Below are 19903 nucleotides of genomic sequence, written 5' to 3' on the forward strand. Positions count from 1 at the left end.
GAACTTAACATTCCGGAATGTTAACAACACATTCTAAAATCAGAATTTAACATCCCGGAATGTTAACATAACACATTCTAAAATCCAAACTGAACATTCCGGAATTGTAACATAACACATTCTAAAATCTGAACTTAACAGTCCGGAATGTTAACAACACATTCTAAAATGAGAATTTAACATTCCGGAATGTTAACATAACACATTCTAAAATCCAAACTGAACATTCCGGAATTGTTATTCCGTAACACATTCTGAATTCGAAACTAAACATTCCGGAATGTTAACATAACACATTCTAAAATCTGAACTGAACATTCCGGAATTGTAATTCCGTAACACATTCTGATTTCCGAACAAAACATTCTGGAATGATAACATAACACATTCTAAAATATAAACTGAACATTCCGGAATTGTAACGCAACACATTCTAAAATCTGAACTGAACATTCCGGAATTGTAATTCCGTAACACATTCTGAATTCCGAACAAAACATTCTGGAATGATAACATAACACATTCTAAAATATAAACTGAACATTCCGGAATTGTAACGCAACACATTCTAAAATCTGAACTGAACATTCCGGAATTGTAATTCCGTAACACATTCTGAATTCCGAACTAAACATTCCGGAATGTTAACATAACGCATTCTAAAATCCAAACTGAACATTCCGGAATTGTAACATAACACATTCTAAAATCTGAACTTAACATTCCGGAATGTTAACAACACATTCTAAAATCAGAATTTAACATCCCGGAATGTTAACATAACACATTCTAAAATCCAAACTGAACATTCCGGAATTGTAATTCCGTAACACATTCTGAATTCCGAACTAAACATTCCAGAATGTTAACATAAGACATTCTAAAATCCACACTGAACATTCCGGAATTGTAACATAACACATTCTAAAATCCAAACTTAACATTCCGGAATGTTAACATAACACATTCTAAAATCCAAACTGAACATTCCGGAATTGTAACATAACACATTCTAAAATCTGAACTTAACAGTCCGGAATGTTAACACCACATTCTAAAATGAGAATTTAACATTCCGGAATGTTAACATAACACATTCTAAAATCCAAACTGAACATTCCGGAATTGTTATTCCGTAACACATTCTGAATTCGAAACTAAACATTCCGGAATGTTAACATAACACATTCTAAAATCCAAACTGAACATTCCGGAATTGTAATTCCGTAACACATTCTGAATTCCGAACTAAACATTCCGGAATGTTAACATAACGCATTCTAAAATCCAAACTGAACATTCCGGAATTGTAATTCCGTAACACATTCTGAATTCCGAACTAAACATTCCGGACATGATAACATAACACATTCTAAAATCCAAACTGAACATTCCGGAATTGTAACGCAACACATTCTAAAATCTGAACTGAACATTCCGGAATTGTAATTCCGTAACACATTCTGAATTCCGAACTAAACATTCCGTAATGTTAACATAACGCATTCTAAAATCCAAACTGAACATTCCGGAATTGTAACATAACACATTCTGAATTCCGAACAAAACATTCCGGAATGTTAACATAACACATTCTAAAATACAAACTGAACATTCCGGAATTGTAACATAACACATTCTAAAATCTGAACTGAACATTCCGGAATTGTAATTCCGTAACACATTCTGAATTCCGAACTAAACATTCCGGAATGTTAACATAACGCATTCTAAAATCCAAACTGAACATTCCGGAATTGTAACATAACACATTCTAAAATCTGAACTTAACATTCCGGAATGTTAACAACACATTCTAAAATCAGAATTTAACATCCCGGAATGTTAACATAACACATTCTAAAATCCAAACTGAACATTCCGGAATTGTAACATAACACATTCTAAAATCTGAACTTAACAGTCCGGAATGTTAACAACACATTCTAAAATGAGAATTTAACATTCCGGAATGTTAACATAACACATTCTAAAATCCAAACTGAACATTCCGGAATTGTTATTCCGTAACACATTCTGAATTCGAAACTAAACATTCCGGAATGTTAACATAACACATTCTAAAATCTGAACTGAACATTCCGGAATTGTAATTCCGTAACACATTCTGATTTCCGAACAAAACATTCTGGAATGATAACATAACACATTCTAAAATATAAACTGAACATTCCGGAATTGTAACGCAACACATTCTAAAATCTGAACTGAACATTCCGGAATTGTAATTCCGTAACACATTCTGAATTCCGAACAAAACATTCTGGAATGATAACATAACACATTCTAAAATATAAACTGAACATTCCGGAATTGTAACGCAACACATTCTAAAATCTGAACTGAACATTCCGGAATTGTAATTCCGTAACACATTCTGAATTCCGAACTAAACATTCCGGAATGTTAACATAACGCATTCTAAAATCCAAACTGAACATTCCGGAATTGTAACATAACACATTCTAAAATCTGAACTTAACATTCCGGAATGTTAACAACACATTCTAAAATCAGAATTTAACATCCCGGAATGTTAACATAACACATTCTAAAATCCAAACTGAACATTCCGGAATTGTAATTCCGTAACACATTCTGAATTCCGAACTAAACATTCCAGAATGTTAACATAAGACATTCTAAAATCCACACTGAACATTCCGGAATTGTAACATAACACATTCTAAAATCCAAACTTAACATTCCGGAATGTTAACATAACACATTCTAAAATCCAAACTGAACATTCCGGAATTGTAACATAACACATTCTAAAATCTGAACTTAACAGTCCGGAATGTTAACACCACATTCTAAAATGAGAATTTAACATTCCGGAATGTTAACATAACACATTCTAAAATCCAAACTGAACATTCCGGAATTGTTATTCCGTAACACATTCTGAATTCGAAACTAAACATTCCGGAATGTTAACATAACACATTCTAAAATCCAAACTGAACATTCCGGAATTGTAATTCCGTAACACATTCTGAATTCCGAACTAAACATTCCGGAATGTTAACATAACGCATTCTAAAATCCAAACTGAACATTCCGGAATTGTAATTCCGTAACACATTCTGAATTCCGAACTAAACATTCCGGACATGATAACATAACACATTCTAAAATCCAAACTGAACATTCCGGAATTGTAACGCAACACATTCTAAAATCTGAACTGAACATTCCGGAATTGTAATTCCGTAACACATTCTGAATTCCGAACTAAACATTCCGTAATGTTAACATAACGCATTCTAAAATCCAAACTGAACATTCCGGAATTGTAACATAACACATTCTGAATTCCGAACAAAACATTCCGGAATGTTAACATAACACATTCTAAAATACAAACTGAACATTCCGGAATTGTAACATAACACATTCTAAAATCTGAACTGAACATTCCGGAATTGTAATTCCGTAACACATTCTGAATTCCGAACTAAACATTCCGGAATGTTAACATAACGCATTCTAAAATCCAAACTGAACATTCCGGAATTGTAACATAACACATTCTAAAATCTGAACTTAACATTCCGGAATGTTAACAACACATTCTAAAATCAGAATTTAACATCCCGGAATGTTAACATAACACATTCTAAAATCCAAACTGAACATTCCGGAATTGTAATTCCGTAACACATTCTGAATTCCGAACTAAACATTCCAGAATGTTAACATAAGACATTCTAAAATCCACACTGAACATTCCGGAATTGTAACATAACACATTCTAAAATCCAAACTTAACATTCCGGAATGTTAACATAACACATTCTAAAATCCAAACTGAACATTCCGGAATTGTAACATAACACATTCTAAAATCTGAACTTAACAGTCCGGAATGTTAACACCACATTCTAAAATGAGAATTTAACATTCCGGAATGTTAACATAACACATTCTAAAATCCAAACTGAACATTCCGGAATTGTTATTCCGTAACACATTCTGAATTCGAAACTAAACATTCCGGAATGTTAACATAACACATTCTAAAATCCAAACTGAACATTCCGGAATTGTAATTCCGTAACACATTCTGAATTCCGAACTAAACATTCCGGAATGTTAACATAACGCATTCTAAAATCCAAACTGAACATTCCGGAATTGTAATTCCGTAACACATTCTGAATTCCGAACTAAACATTCCGGACATGATAACATAACACATTCTAAAATCCAAACTGAACATTCCGGAATTGTAACGCAACACATTCTAAAATCTGAACTGAACATTCCGGAATTGTAATTCCGTAACACATTCTGAATTCCGAACTAAACATTCCGTAATGTTAACATAACGCATTCTAAAATCCAAACTGAACATTCCGGAATTGTAACATAACACATTCTGAATTCCGAACAAAACATTCCGGAATGTTAACATAACACATTCTAAAATACAAACTGAACATTCCGGAATTGTTATTCCGTAACACATTCTGAATTCGAAACTAAACATTCCGGAATGTTAACATAACACATTCTAAAATCTGAACTGAACATTCCGGAATTGTAATTCCGTAACACATTCTGAATTCCGAACTAAACATTCCGGAATGTTAACATAACGCATTCTAAAATCCAAACTGAACATTCCGGAATTGTAATTCCGTAACACATTCTGAATTCCGAACTAAACATTCCGGACATGATAACATAACACATTCTAAAATCCAAACTGAACATTCCGGAATTGTAACGCAACACATTCTAAAATCTGAACTGAACATTCCGGAATTGTAATTCCGTAACACATTCTGAATTCCGAACTAAACATTCCGGAATGTTAACATAACGCATTCTAAAATCCAAACTGAACATTCCGGAATTGTAACATAACACATTCTAAAATCTGAACTTAACATTCCGGAATGTTAACAACACATTCTAAAATCAGAATTTAACATCCCGGAATGTTAACATAACACATTCTAAAATCCAAACTGAACATTCCGGAATTGTAATTCCGTAACACATTCTGAATTCCGAACTAAACATTCCAGAATGTTAACATAAGACATTCTAAAATCCACACTGAACATTCCGGAATTGTAACATAACACATTCTAAAATCCAAACTTAACATTCCGGAATGTTAACATAACACATTCTAAAATCCAAACTGAACATTCCGGAATTGTAACATAACACATTCTAAAATCTGAACTTAACAGTCCGGAATGTTAACACCACATTCTAAAATGAGAATTTAACATTCCGGAATGTTAACATAACACATTCTAAAATCCAAACTGAACATTCCGGAATTGTTATTCCGTAACACATTCTGAATTCGAAACTAAACATTCCGGAATGTTAACATAACACATTCTAAAATCCAAACTGAACATTCCGGAATTGTAATTCCGTAACACATTCTGAATTCCGAACTAAACATTCCGGAATGTTAACATAACGCATTCTAAAATCCAAACTGAACATTCCGGAATTGTAATTCCGTAACACATTCTGAATTCCGAACTAAACATTCCGGACATGATAACATAACACATTCTAAAATCCAAACTGAACATTCCGGAATTGTAACGCAACACATTCTAAAATCTGAACTGAACATTCCGGAATTGTAATTCCGTAACACATTCTGAATTCCGAACTAAACATTCCGTAATGTTAACATAACGCATTCTAAAATCCAAACTGAACATTCCGGAATTGTAACATAACACATTCTGAATTCCGAACAAAACATTCCGGAATGTTAACATAACACATTCTAAAATACAAACTGAACATTCCGGAATTGTAACATAACACATTCTAAAATCTGAACTGAACATTCCGGAATTGTAATTCCGTAACACATTCTGAATTCCGAACTAAACATTCCGGAATGTTAACATAACGCATTCTAAAATCCAAACTGAACATTCCGGAATTGTAACATAACACATTCTAAAATCTGAACTTAACATTCCGGAATGTTAACAACACATTCTAAAATCAGAATTTAACATCCCGGAATGTTAACATAACACATTCTAAAATCCAAACTGAACATTCCGGAATTGTAATTCCGTAACACATTCTGAATTCCGAACTAAACATTCCAGAATGTTAACATAAGACATTCTAAAATCCACACTGAACATTCCGGAATTGTAACATAACACATTCTAAAATCCAAACTTAACATTCCGGAATGTTAACATAACACATTCTAAAATCCAAACTGAACATTCCGGAATTGTAACATAACACATTCTAAAATCTGAACTTAACAGTCCGGAATGTTAACACCACATTCTAAAATGAGAATTTAACATTCCGGAATGTTAACATAACACATTCTAAAATCCAAACTGAACATTCCGGAATTGTTATTCCGTAACACATTCTGAATTCGAAACTAAACATTCCGGAATGTTAACATAACACATTCTAAAATCCAAACTGAACATTCCGGAATTGTAATTCCGTAACACATTCTGAATTCCGAACTAAACATTCCGGAATGTTAACATAACGCATTCTAAAATCCAAACTGAACATTCCGGAATTGTAATTCCGTAACACATTCTGAATTCCGAACTAAACATTCCGGACATGATAACATAACACATTCTAAAATCCAAACTGAACATTCCGGAATTGTAACGCAACACATTCTAAAATCTGAACTGAACATTCCGGAATTGTAATTCCGTAACACATTCTGAATTCCGAACTAAACATTCCGTAATGTTAACATAACGCATTCTAAAATCCAAACTGAACATTCCGGAATTGTAACATAACACATTCTGAATTCCGAACAAAACATTCCGGAATGTTAACATAACACATTCTAAAATACAAACTGAACATTCCGGAATTGTTATTCCGTAACACATTCTGAATTCCGAACTAAACATTCCGGAATGTTAACATAACACATTCTAAAATCTGAACTGAACATTCCGGAATTGTAATTCCGTAACACATTCTGAATTCCGAACTAAACATTCCGGAATGTTAACATAACGCATTCTAAAATCCAAACTGAACATTCCGGAATTGTAATTCCGTAACACATTCTGAATTCCGAACTAAACATTCCGGACATGATAACATAACACATTCTAAAATCCAAACTGAACATTCCGGAATTGTAACGCAACACATTCTAAAATCTGAACTGAACATTCCGGAATTGTAATTCCGTAACACATTCTGAATTCCGAACTAAACATTCCGTAATGTTAACATAACGCATTCTAAAATCCAAACTGAACATTCCGGAATTGTAACATAACACATTCTGAATTCCGAACAAAACATTCCGGAATGTTAACATAACACATTCTAAAATACAAACTGAACATTCCGGAATTGTAACATAACACATTTTAAATCAGAATTTAACATCCCGGAATGTTAACATAACACATTCTAAAATCCAAACTGAACATTCCGGAATTGTAATTCCGTAACACATTCTGAATTCCGAACTAAACATTCCAGAATGTTAACATAAGACATTCTAAAATCCACACTGAACATTCCGGAATTGTAACATAACACATTCTAAAATCCAAACTTAACATTCCGGAATGTTAACATAACACATTCTAAAATCCAAACTGAACATTCCGGAATTGTAACATAACACATTCTAAAATCTGAACTTAACAGTCCGGAATGTTAACAACACATTCTAAAATGAGAATTTAACATTCCGGAATGTTAACATAACACATTCTAAAATCCAAACTGAACATTCCGGAATTGTTATTCCGTAACACATTCTGAATTCGAAACTAAACATTCCGGAATGTTAACATAACACATTCTAAAATCTGAACTTAACAGTCCGGAATGTTAACAACACATTCTAAAATCTGAATTTAACATTCCGGAATGTTAACATAACACATTCTAAAATCCAAACTGAACATTCCGGAATTGTTATTCCGTAACACATTCTGAATTCGAAACTAAACATTCCGGAATGTTAACATAACACATTCTAAAATCCGAACTGAACATTCCGGAATTGTAATTCCGTAACACATTCTGAATTCCGAACTAAACATTCCGGAATGTTATCATAACGCATTCTAAAATCCAAACTGAACATTCCGGAATTGTAACGCAACACATTCTAAAATCTGAACTGAACATTCCGGAATTGTAATTCCGTAACACATTCTGAATTCCGAACTAAACATTCCGGAATGTTAACATAACGCATTCTAAAATCCAAACTGAACATTCCGGAATTGTAACATAACACATTCTAAAATCTGAACTTAACATTCCGGAATGTTAACAACACATTCTAAAATCAGAATTTAACATTCCGGAATGTTAACATAACACATTCTAAAATCCAAACTGAACATTCCGGAATTGTAATTCCGTAACACATTCTGAATTCAAAACTAAACATTCCGGAATGTTAACATAACACATTCTAAAATCCGAACTGAACATTCCGGAATTGTAATTCCGTAACACATTCTGAATTCCGAACTAAACATTCCGGAATGTTAACATAACGCATTCTAAAATCCAAACTGAACATTCCGGAATTGTAACGCAACACATTCTAAAATCTGAACTGAACATTCCGGAATTGTAATTCCGTAACACATTCTGAATTCCGAACTAAACATTCCGGAATGTTAACATAATGCATTCTAAAATCCAAACTGAACATTCCGGAATTGTAACATAACACATTCTAAAATCTGAACTGAACATTCCGGAATTGTTATTCCGTAACACATTCTGAATTCGAAACTAAACATTCCGGAATGTTAACATAACACATTCTAAAATCCAAACTGAACATTCCGGAATTGTAACATAACATATTCTAAAAACTGAACTTAACATTCTGGAATTTTTATTCCGTAACACATTCTGAATTCGAAACTAAACATTCCGGAATGTTAACATAACACATTCTAAAATCCAAACTGAACATTCCGGAATTGTAACATAACACATTCTAAAAAATGAACTTAACATTCTGGAATTGTAATTCCGTAACACATTCTGAATTCCGAACTAAACATTCCGGAATGTTAACAAAAGACATTCTAAAATCCAAACTGAACATTCCGGAATTGTTATTCCGTAACACATTCTAAAATCTGAACTTAACATTCTGGAATTGTAATTCCGTAACACATTCTGAATTCCGAACTAAACATTCCGGAATGTTAACATAAGACATTCTAAAATCCAAACTGAACATTCCGGAATTGTAACATAACACATTCTAATATCTGAACTTAACATTCCGGAATGTTAACAAAACATTGTAAAATCAGAACTTAACATTCCGGAATGTTACCATAACACATTCTAAAATCCAAACTGAACATTCCGGAATTGTAATTCCGTAACACATTCTAAATTCCGAACTTAACATTCCGGAATGTTAACATAACACATTCTAAAATCTGTACTTAACATTCCGGAATTGTAATTCCGTAACATATTCTGAATTCCGAACTAAACATTCCGGAATGTTAACATAACGCATTCTAAAATCCAAACTGAACATTCCGGAATTGTAATTCCGTAACACATTCTGAATTCCGAACTAAACATTCCGGACATGATAACATAACACATTCTAAAATCCAAACTGAACATTCCGGAATTGTAACGCAACACATTCTAAAATCTGAACTGAACATTCCGGAATTGTAATTCCGTAACACATTCTGAATTCCGAACTAAACATTCCGTAATGTTAACATAACGCATTCTAAAATCCAAACTGAACATTCCGGAATTGTAACATAACACATTCTGAATTCCGAACAAAACATTCCGGAATGTTAACATAACACATTCTAAAATACAAACTGAACATTCCGGAATTGTAACATAACACATTCTAAAATCTGAACTTAACAGTCCGGAATGTTAACAACACATTCTAAAATCAGAATTTAACATTCCGGAATGTTAACATAACACATTCTAAAATCCAAACTGAACATTCCGGAATTGTTATTCCGTAACACATTCTGAATTCGAAACTAAACATTCCGGAATGTTAACATAACACATTCTAAAATCCGAACTGAACATTCCGGAATTGTAATTCCGTAACACATTCTGAATTCCGAACAAAACATTCTGGAATGATAACATAACACATTCTAAAATATAAACTGAACATTCCGGAATTGTAACGCAACATATTCTAAAATCTGAACTGAACATTCCGGAATTGTAATTCCGTAACACATTCTGAATTCCGAACAAAACATTCTGGAATGATAACATAACACATTCTAAAATATAAACTGAACATTCCGGAATTGTAACGCAACACATTCTAAAATCTGAACTGAACATTCCGGAATTGTAATTCCGTAACACATTCTGAATTCCGAACTAAACATTCCGGAATGTTAACATAACGCATTCTAAAATCCAAACTGAACATTCCGGAATTGTAACATAACACATTCTAAAATCTGAACTTAACATTCCGGAATGTTAACAACACATTCTAAAATCAGAATTTAACATCCCGGAATGTTAACATAACACATTCTAAAATCCAAACTGAACATTCCGGAATTGTAATTCCGTAACACATTCTGAATTCCGAACTAAACATTCCAGAATGTTAACATAAGACATTCTAAAATCCACACTGAACATTCCGGAATTGTAACATAACACATTCTAAAATCCAAACTTAACATTCCGGAATGTTAACATAACACATTCTAAAATCCAAACTGAACATTCCGGAATTGTAACATAACACATTCTAAAATCTGAACTTAACAGTCCGGAATGTTAACAACACATTCTAAAATGAGAATTTAACATTCCGGAATGTTAACATAACACATTCTAAAATCCAAACTGAACATTCCGGAATTGTTATTCCGTAACACATTCTGAATTCGAAACTAAACATTCCGGAATGTTAACATAACACATTCTAAAATCTTAACTGAACATTCCGGAATTGTAATTCCGTAACACATTCTGATTTCCGAACAAAACATTCTGGAATGATAACATAACACATTCTAAAATATAAACTGAACATTCCGGAATTGTAACGCAACACATTCTAAAATCTGAACTGAACATTCCGGAATTGTAATTCCGTAACACATTCTGAATTCCGAACAAAACATTCTGGAATGATAACATAACACATTCTAAAATATAAACTGAACATTCCGGAATTGTAACGCAACACATTCTAAAATCTGAACTGAACATTCCGGAATTGTAATTCCGTAACACATTCTGAATTCCGAACTAAACATTCCGGAATGTTAACATAACGCATTCTAAAATCCAAACTGAACATTCCGGAATTGTAACATAACACATTCTAAAATCTGAACTTAACATTCCGGAATGTTAACAACACATTCTAAAATCAGAATTTAACATCCCGGAATGTTAACATAACACATTCTAAAATCCAAACTGAACATTCCGGAATTGTAACATAACACATTCTAAAATCTGAACTTAACAGTCCGGAATGTTAACAACACATTCTAAAATGAGAATTTAACATTCCGGAATGTTAACATAACACATTCTAAAATCCAAACTGAACATTCCGGAATTGTTATTCCGTAACACATTCTGAATTCGAAACTAAACATTCCGGAATGTTAACATAACACATTCTAAAATCTGAACTGAACATTCCGGAATTGTAATTCCGTAACACATTCTGATTTCCGAACAAAACATTCTGGAATGATAACATAACACATTCTAAAATATAAACTGAACATTCCGGAATTGTAACGCAACACATTCTAAAATCTGAACTGAACATTCCGGAATTGTAATTCCGTAACACATTCTGAATTCCGAACAAAACATTCTGGAATGATAACATAACACATTCTAAAATATAAACTGAACATTCCGGAATTGTAACGCAACACATTCTAAAATCTGAACTGAACATTCCGGAATTGTAATTCCGTAACACATTCTGAATTCCGAACTAAACATTCCGGAATGTTAACATAACGCATTCTAAAATCCAAACTGAACATTCCGGAATTGTAACATAACACATTCTAAAATCTGAACTTAACATTCCGGAATGTTAACAACACATTCTAAAATCAGAATTTAACATCCCGGAATGTTAACATAACACATTCTAAAATCCAAACTGAACATTCCGGAATTGTAATTCCGTAACACATTCTGAATTCCGAACTAAACATTCCAGAATGTTAACATAAGACATTCTAAAATCCACACTGAACATTCCGGAATTGTAACATAACACATTCTAAAATCCAAACTTAACATTCCGGAATGTTAACATAACACATTCTAAAATCCAAACTGAACATTCCGGAATTGTAACATAACACATTCTAAAATCTGAACTTAACAGTCCGGAATGTTAACACCACATTCTAAAATGAGAATTTAACATTCCGGAATGTTAACATAACACATTCTAAAATCCAAACTGAACATTCCGGAATTGTTATTCCGTAACACATTCTGAATTCGAAACTAAACATTCCGGAATGTTAACATAACACATTCTAAAATCCAAACTGAACATTCCGGAATTGTAATTCCGTAACACATTCTGAATTCCGAACTAAACATTCCGGAATGTTAACATAACGCATTCTAAAATCCAAACTGAACATTCCGGAATTGTAATTCCGTAACACATTCTGAATTCCGAACTAAACATTCCGGACATGATAACATAACACATTCTAAAATCCAAACTGAACATTCCGGAATTGTAACGCAACACATTCTAAAATCTGAACTGAACATTCCGGAATTGTAATTCCGTAACACATTCTGAATTCCGAACTAAACATTCCGTAATGTTAACATAACGCATTCTAAAATCCAAACTGAACATTCCGGAATTGTAACATAACACATTCTGAATTCCGAACAAAACATTCCGGAATGTTAACATAACACATTCTAAAATACAAACTGAACATTCCGGAATTGTAACATAACACATTCTAAAATCTGAACTGAACATTCCGGAATTGTAATTCCGTAACACATTCTGAATTCCGAACTAAACATTCCGGAATGTTAACATAACGCATTCTAAAATCCAAACTGAACATTCCGGAATTGTAACATAACACATTCTAAAATCTGAACTTAACATTCCGGAATGTTAACAACACATTCTAAAATCAGAATTTAACATCCCGGAATGTTAACATAACACATTCTAAAATCCAAACTGAACATTCCGGAATTGTAACATAACACATTCTAAAATCTGAACTTAACAGTCCGGAATGTTAACAACACATTCTAAAATGAGAATTTAACATTCCGGAATGTTAACATAACACATTCTAAAATCCAAACTGAACATTCCGGAATTGTTATTCCGTAACACATTCTGAATTCGAAACTAAACATTCCGGAATGTTAACATAACACATTCTAAAATCTGAACTGAACATTCCGGAATTGTAATTCCGTAACACATTCTGATTTCCGAACAAAACATTCTGGAATGATAACATAACACATTCTAAAATATAAACTGAACATTCCGGAATTGTAACGCAACACATTCTAAAATCTGAACTGAACATTCCGGAATTGTAATTCCGTAACACATTCTGAATTCCGAACAAAACATTCTGGAATGATAACATAACACATTCTAAAATATAAACTGAACATTCCGGAATTGTAACGCAACACATTCTAAAATCTGAACTGAACATTCCGGAATTGTAATTCCGTAACACATTCTGAATTCCGAACTAAACATTCCGGAATGTTAACATAACGCATTCTAAAATCCAAACTGAACATTCCGGAATTGTAACATAACACATTCTAAAATCTGAACTTAACATTCCGGAATGTTAACAACACATTCTAAAATCAGAATTTAACATCCCGGAATGTTAACATAACACATTCTAAAATCCAAACTGAACATTCCGGAATTGTAATTCCGTAACACATTCTGAATTCCGAACTAAACATTCCAGAATGTTAACATAAGACATTCTAAAATCCACACTGAACATTCCGGAATTGTAACATAACACATTCTAAAATCCAAACTTAACATTCCGGAATGTTAACATAACACATTCTAAAATCCAAACTGAACATTCCGGAATTGTAACATAACACATTCTAAAATCTGAACTTAACAGTCCGGAATGTTAACACCACATTCTAAAATGAGAATTTAACATTCCGGAATGTTAACATAACACATTCTAAAATCCAAACTGAACATTCCGGAATTGTTATTCCGTAACACATTCTGAATTCGAAACTAAACATTCCGGAATGTTAACATAACACATTCTAAAATCCAAACTGAACATTCCGGAATTGTAATTCCGTAACACATTCTGAATTCCGAACTAAACATTCCGGAATGTTAACATAACGCATTCTAAAATCCAAACTGAACATTCCGGAATTGTAATTCCGTAACACATTCTGAATTCCGAACTAAACATTCCGGACATGATAACATAACACATTCTAAAATCCAAACTGAACATTCCGGAATTGTAACATAACACATTCTAATATCAGAACTTAACATTCCGGAATGTTAACATAACACATTCTAAAATCCAAAACTGAACATTCTGGAATTGTAATTCCATAACACATTCTGAATTCCGAACTAAACATTCCAGAATGTTAACATAACACATTCTCAAATCCAAACTGAACATTCCGGAATTGTAATTCCGTAACACATTCTGAATTCCGAACTAAACATTCCGGAATGTTAACATAACACATTCTAAAATCCAAACTGAACATTCCGGAATTGTAACATAACACATTCTAAAAACTGAACTTAATATTCTGGAATTGTAATTCCGTAACACATTCTGAATTCCGAACTAAACATTCCGGAATGTTAACATAACACATTCTAAAATCCAAACTGAACATTCCGGAATTGTAACATAACACATTCTAAAAACTGAACTTAATATTCTGGAATTGTAATTCCGTAACACATTCTGAATTCCGAACTAAACATTCCGGAATGTTAACATAGCACATTCTAAAATCCAAACTGAACATTCCGGAATTGTAACATAACACATTCTAATATCTGAACTTAACATTCCGGAATGTTAACAAAACATTCTAAAATCAGAACTTAACATTCCGTAATGTTAATATAACACATTATCAAATCCAAACTGAACATTCCGGAATTGTAACATAACACATTCTAAAATCCAAACTGAACATTCTGGAATTGTAATTCCATAACACATTCTGAATTCCAAACTAAACATTCCAGAATGTTAATGTGGGACCCACAGTAATGTTAGACATAGTGATGGACACTGGACACCCCCCATTCTCATTCTCATGTATATGTTATGTATTGTTTTATTTTTAATCTGATATGTGTATGTGCACTAGCAACTAATATTCTGGTAGGATTATCTGTGGTTATAAAGAGTAAAAGTCATACAGGCACTTCGGGCAGCTAAGGGGTCCTTGGGTGAGATGCAGGAGCGCGAAAGCGTCATTCAGCAGACGTATCGGCAGAATGTAGCCGCGCAATGCTAATGTGCTGTGTTTCTGTGTTTCCAGGTGAGCTAAAGTAGTTAAAAGATGTATAAAAGTAGCGACACAGATGTATAAAGAATGTGTATGAATAAGGGACCAGCGGTAATGTAAACATGAGGTTTATAACGGAGTGTTGCAAGCTGTGAGAAGTATGTTGTGTGTAAAAGTGTTAGCCGTTTGCTAATGAGGACATTTATAGTGTAGCCAACCGGGGCCTGCTAGGATATGAGTTGTGAGTGTACAGAACATGGTCAGTGTGAATGTGTTTTGAAGATTATACAGGAAGCAGACATGTTATGTTTATTGTGTGTTCATAGCCAATGTGAATGTTTATGGTATGCGTCTTTCAGCAGACGTATCGGCAGAATGTAGCCGCGCAATGCTAATGTGCTGTGTTTCTGTGTTTCCAGAGAAGAAGTAAAGATTTATTTTAAACTCATGCACGCCTGGAAGTCACTTTGTGTCCAAGTGTGCAACAAATATTGGAGGCACCGCTGAGATGATTAACGCCGTGCTCAGTGTGACAAGATGGACGGGGATTGCCTTTCACTGACGACGTCGGGAGCGCGCATCGTCGGGGGCGTGGCTACATCACACACAATGGATCTGGAGGAGCTGGCAGAGACCGTGTCTCAGAGACTATGGCTTTTGCAGCTGGATCAGCTCAAAGAGGTGTGTGATGCAGCTAAAATCCCAAGAGGAAATGTCACAACAAGGCGAGCATTAATCAGACAAATAACAGAATCCATGGACGATGTGATTAATGATGAAGAGGAGGATGTTGCAAGGCATCATCTGAGAAAATTACTGAAATTAATTGAGCAAATAATAGAAAAGACTGGAAAAGCTCATAGTGAAGAAAACACAGAGAGCACAGCACAAGATAGCCAGAAAACGGCTGAAGAAATGAGTTTAGAGGAGAAATACTCACAGCTCCAGCTAAACAGTCAAGCGCTGCAGGATGAAGTTAGGAGGCTGAGTGAAAGAATGAACAGTGCATCTCCAAGCCAAGTTTCGGCTCCACAAAGTGTGATGCCTACAGCTGTGAACAGGCTTCCAGAAGTGACAATAAGGAGAGAATTCAAGATTTGTGGTCAGATAGGGGAAAAGGGACAGAAGGACAGACTGTCATACACGAACCTGATGCATCAGATGGACAAAGGACTGAGTAAAGGACACGGTGAAGCTGAAGTCATGGAAGCTGTGGTCAAGTCAATCAGTCCAGGTTTGAGTCTTCGTGATATGCTTGAGATAAAAAGTGACCTCACCCTCACCCAGTTAAAGGCCATATTAAAGGGGCACTTCAAAGAAGACAGTTCTACAGATCTATATCACAGACTAGTAAATATAACACAAGACACTCGTGAGTCTCCTCAAAACTTCCTCTTTAGAGCAATTGAGTTAAAGGAAAGGCTGTTACTTGCTTCAAGAGAAGTGGAGCCAGATGAACAGTACAGCTCCGAGCTCATCCAGAAGAAATTCTTGAGATCAGTTAGTACTGGGCTGTTAAGTGACCATATCAAGTTTCAACTTAAACCGTATCTCGATGATCAGAGGGTGACGGATGAAATACTCATCGACAGGATGAATGAAGCTGCTAGTGTTGAATCAGAAAGACAATCCAAGCAAAGGAAGAACACGAGCAGCAAAGTCACTAAGGTATATGAACTACAGACAGAAAGGCAGATCAGTCAGCAGAGTCAGTGTGCAGCTGAAGCCAGAGCGGGGGTTCAAGAGCAGGAAGCTGAAGTGGTGAAGTCCAAGAGCCGAAAAACACCTGTTAGTCCCAGTTCAAGAGACTCAGAGCTTTATGAAACAGTCAGGCTGCTGAGAGAAGAAATGGCCGAAATAAGGAAAAGCCTAGCTAACCCTCAAGTGCCCACACGCCAAATAAAAATGGGTGTTAGGAGAGGATGTAAAGCATGTCAGGGGCAGGGAACAGGTGACCAGTGTGAACACTGTTTCAAGTGTGGAAAGTCAGGGCACTTTTCAAGAGGCTGCAGAGGACAAAGGAGGCAGGAAGGAACACCTGATGGCATGAAGGTGACAATCCAGACGGTCACACCCCCAACATCATTAGCTTCAAGCCACACTGAACCCGATGACAAGGTACATGAGCTTCTTTGTGATCGAATTAGGCAGCTGGAGGCGGAGTTAGCGGAAAGTGGGAAGGCTGAACAGACTGTGGGTGCTACCTATGCCAGCCATCTGTCATTGAGTCGCCAGGCCAAGTTGAGAGCCCTCATCGGAAAGAAGTGCATGGTGGATTGTTTCTTTGATGGAGTAGCGACACAAGCACTGTGGGATACGGGTTCGCAGGTCACGATTATCAACGAAAGTTGGAGAAAGTCACACCTTCCACACGTCCGGGTACGGAGCACAGATGAACTCCTGGGTGAGGACGAGACCCTCATTGGCAAAGCAGCAAACCAGACACCCATACCCTTTGCAGGCTGGGTTGAACTGAAGTTCAAGCTGAGTTCAAATAGAGCCCCACAGCCAGAGCTACTTGTGCCAGTGCTCATCTCTAATGAGCCAGGAGTAGCAGAGCCACCGATCATCGGCTACAATGTGATCGAGCATCTGGTGATGAATGGAATGGAGCAGCATCCAGAGGTTACACCTGTGGTGGTAAGAGAGGCTTTCTCCATTGACTGTAAAAAAGCAAATGTGTTGATCCAGATAGTGAGGAGCTGTGACCAGAACGACAAGGAGGGCGTGGTGAAAGTTGGAAGACTCAAGACAGTGATTCCGGCAGGCCAGACCAGGGAGGTTAAGTGCAGTGTGAGAACAGGTCCCCTTTGCACAAAACAGGAAGTCCTTTTTGAACCAGAGGAGGTTCCAAAGTGGCCAGAGGGGGTAAACATTACTGAAACAGTCATCTGCCTGCAGAAGGGAAATTGGTCTAAGGTGGCTATCCCTGTCACAAATAACAGCGACCATGACATCACCCTCACCCCTCGCACAGTGCTGGGACAGCTACAGCAAGTCAAGGCTATTTACCCAGTCGATGTGAGACCAGCCTGTGCTAGTGAAACCACAGTCAAAACAGCCACTGCAAGTGAAAACACAGCCAGCACAGCAAGTGAAAACACAGCCAACGCTCCTGGAAATCATCACCAAGATAAACACGAACAGCTGGACACCGGCAAACATGATTCATGGGACCCACCAGTGTCAGTTGATCATCTGACTCCAGATCAGCAGCAAAAGGTGAGACAGATGCTACGAGAAGAGTGTGTTGCATTTTCAAAGGACGAGAATGATGTGGGATGCATTCCATCTCTGCAGTTAAAAATCAGACTGAGTGACACAACTCCGGTAAGGCGCACCTACATCTCAGTACCCAAACCGCTCCACAAGGAGGTGAAGGAGTATTTGGAGGACCTGCTGAACAGAGGATGGATTTGTAAATCCCGGTCCCCATACTCATCACCAATTGTGTGTGTGCGTAAGAAGGATGGGAGCTTACGTCTGTGCGTGGATTACCGTGAGTTGAACCAAAAATCCATTCCAGACCGTCACCCCATCCCCCGGGTACAAGATATGCTGAACAGCCTGAGTGGGAGTGCATGGTTCTCGGTACTGGACCAGGGCAAGGCGTACCATCAGGGATTCCTTGAGGAGAATAGCAGACCACTCACAGCCTTTATTACACCTTGGGGTTTATACGAGTGGGTAAGGATCCCCTTCGGCCTGTCCTCGGCTCCAGCAGAGTTCCAGCGCAGCATGGAGGAGTGCCTCGCTGGTTTGAGAGATGAAACATCTCAGCCGTATTTGGACGACAATCTGGTCCACAGTAAGTCATTTGAGGATCACCTGCGTGACCTGAGAGAGGTGTTACGTCGCTACCAAGCACATGGAGTAAAACTGACAGCTAAAAAGTGTGAAGTGTTTAAGGACAGAGTGAAATATCTGGGAAAGATTGTATCCAAAGACGGCTACTGCATGGATCCTGCTGAGCTAGCGCCAGTCCAAGCGCTGAAAGACCGCAAACCGGAGACTGTGGGAGACCTGCGGAAAATGCTAGGGTTCTTATCCTACTACCGTCCATACATCCCAAACTTTTCACGCATTGCCAAGCCACTGTACAGTCTGTTAGCCACGGATAAGACAGGCAGCAAGGCCCAAGGATCAAGTGCAAGTAGGAGCAGGGGGAAACGCAAGCAGTCAGATGTGCGGCCCTCAAGCCAGCCGATCACCTGGACAGAACAACACCAGGAAGTTCTTTGCCAGCTTATAGAGTACCTGCTGAGTCCACCGATCCTAGGTTACCCCGACTTTGAGAAGC

The 19903-nt window shown here is 36.1% G+C and overlaps 1 protein-coding gene across 17 annotated transcripts in view; it reads left to right on the forward strand.

Annotated features, from left to right (window-relative positions):
- The window catches only part of kcnt1b (potassium sodium-activated channel subfamily T member 1b), a 117592-nt gene that overhangs the window by 11787 nt on the left and 85902 nt on the right, over positions 1-19903 (forward strand). The window lies entirely within an intron of this gene.

Source organism: Sebastes fasciatus, chromosome 6 (genome assembly GCF_043250625.1).
Source record: "Sebastes fasciatus isolate fSebFas1 chromosome 6, fSebFas1.pri, whole genome shotgun sequence".
Taxonomy (NCBI): domain Eukaryota; kingdom Metazoa; phylum Chordata; class Actinopteri; order Perciformes; family Sebastidae; genus Sebastes; species Sebastes fasciatus.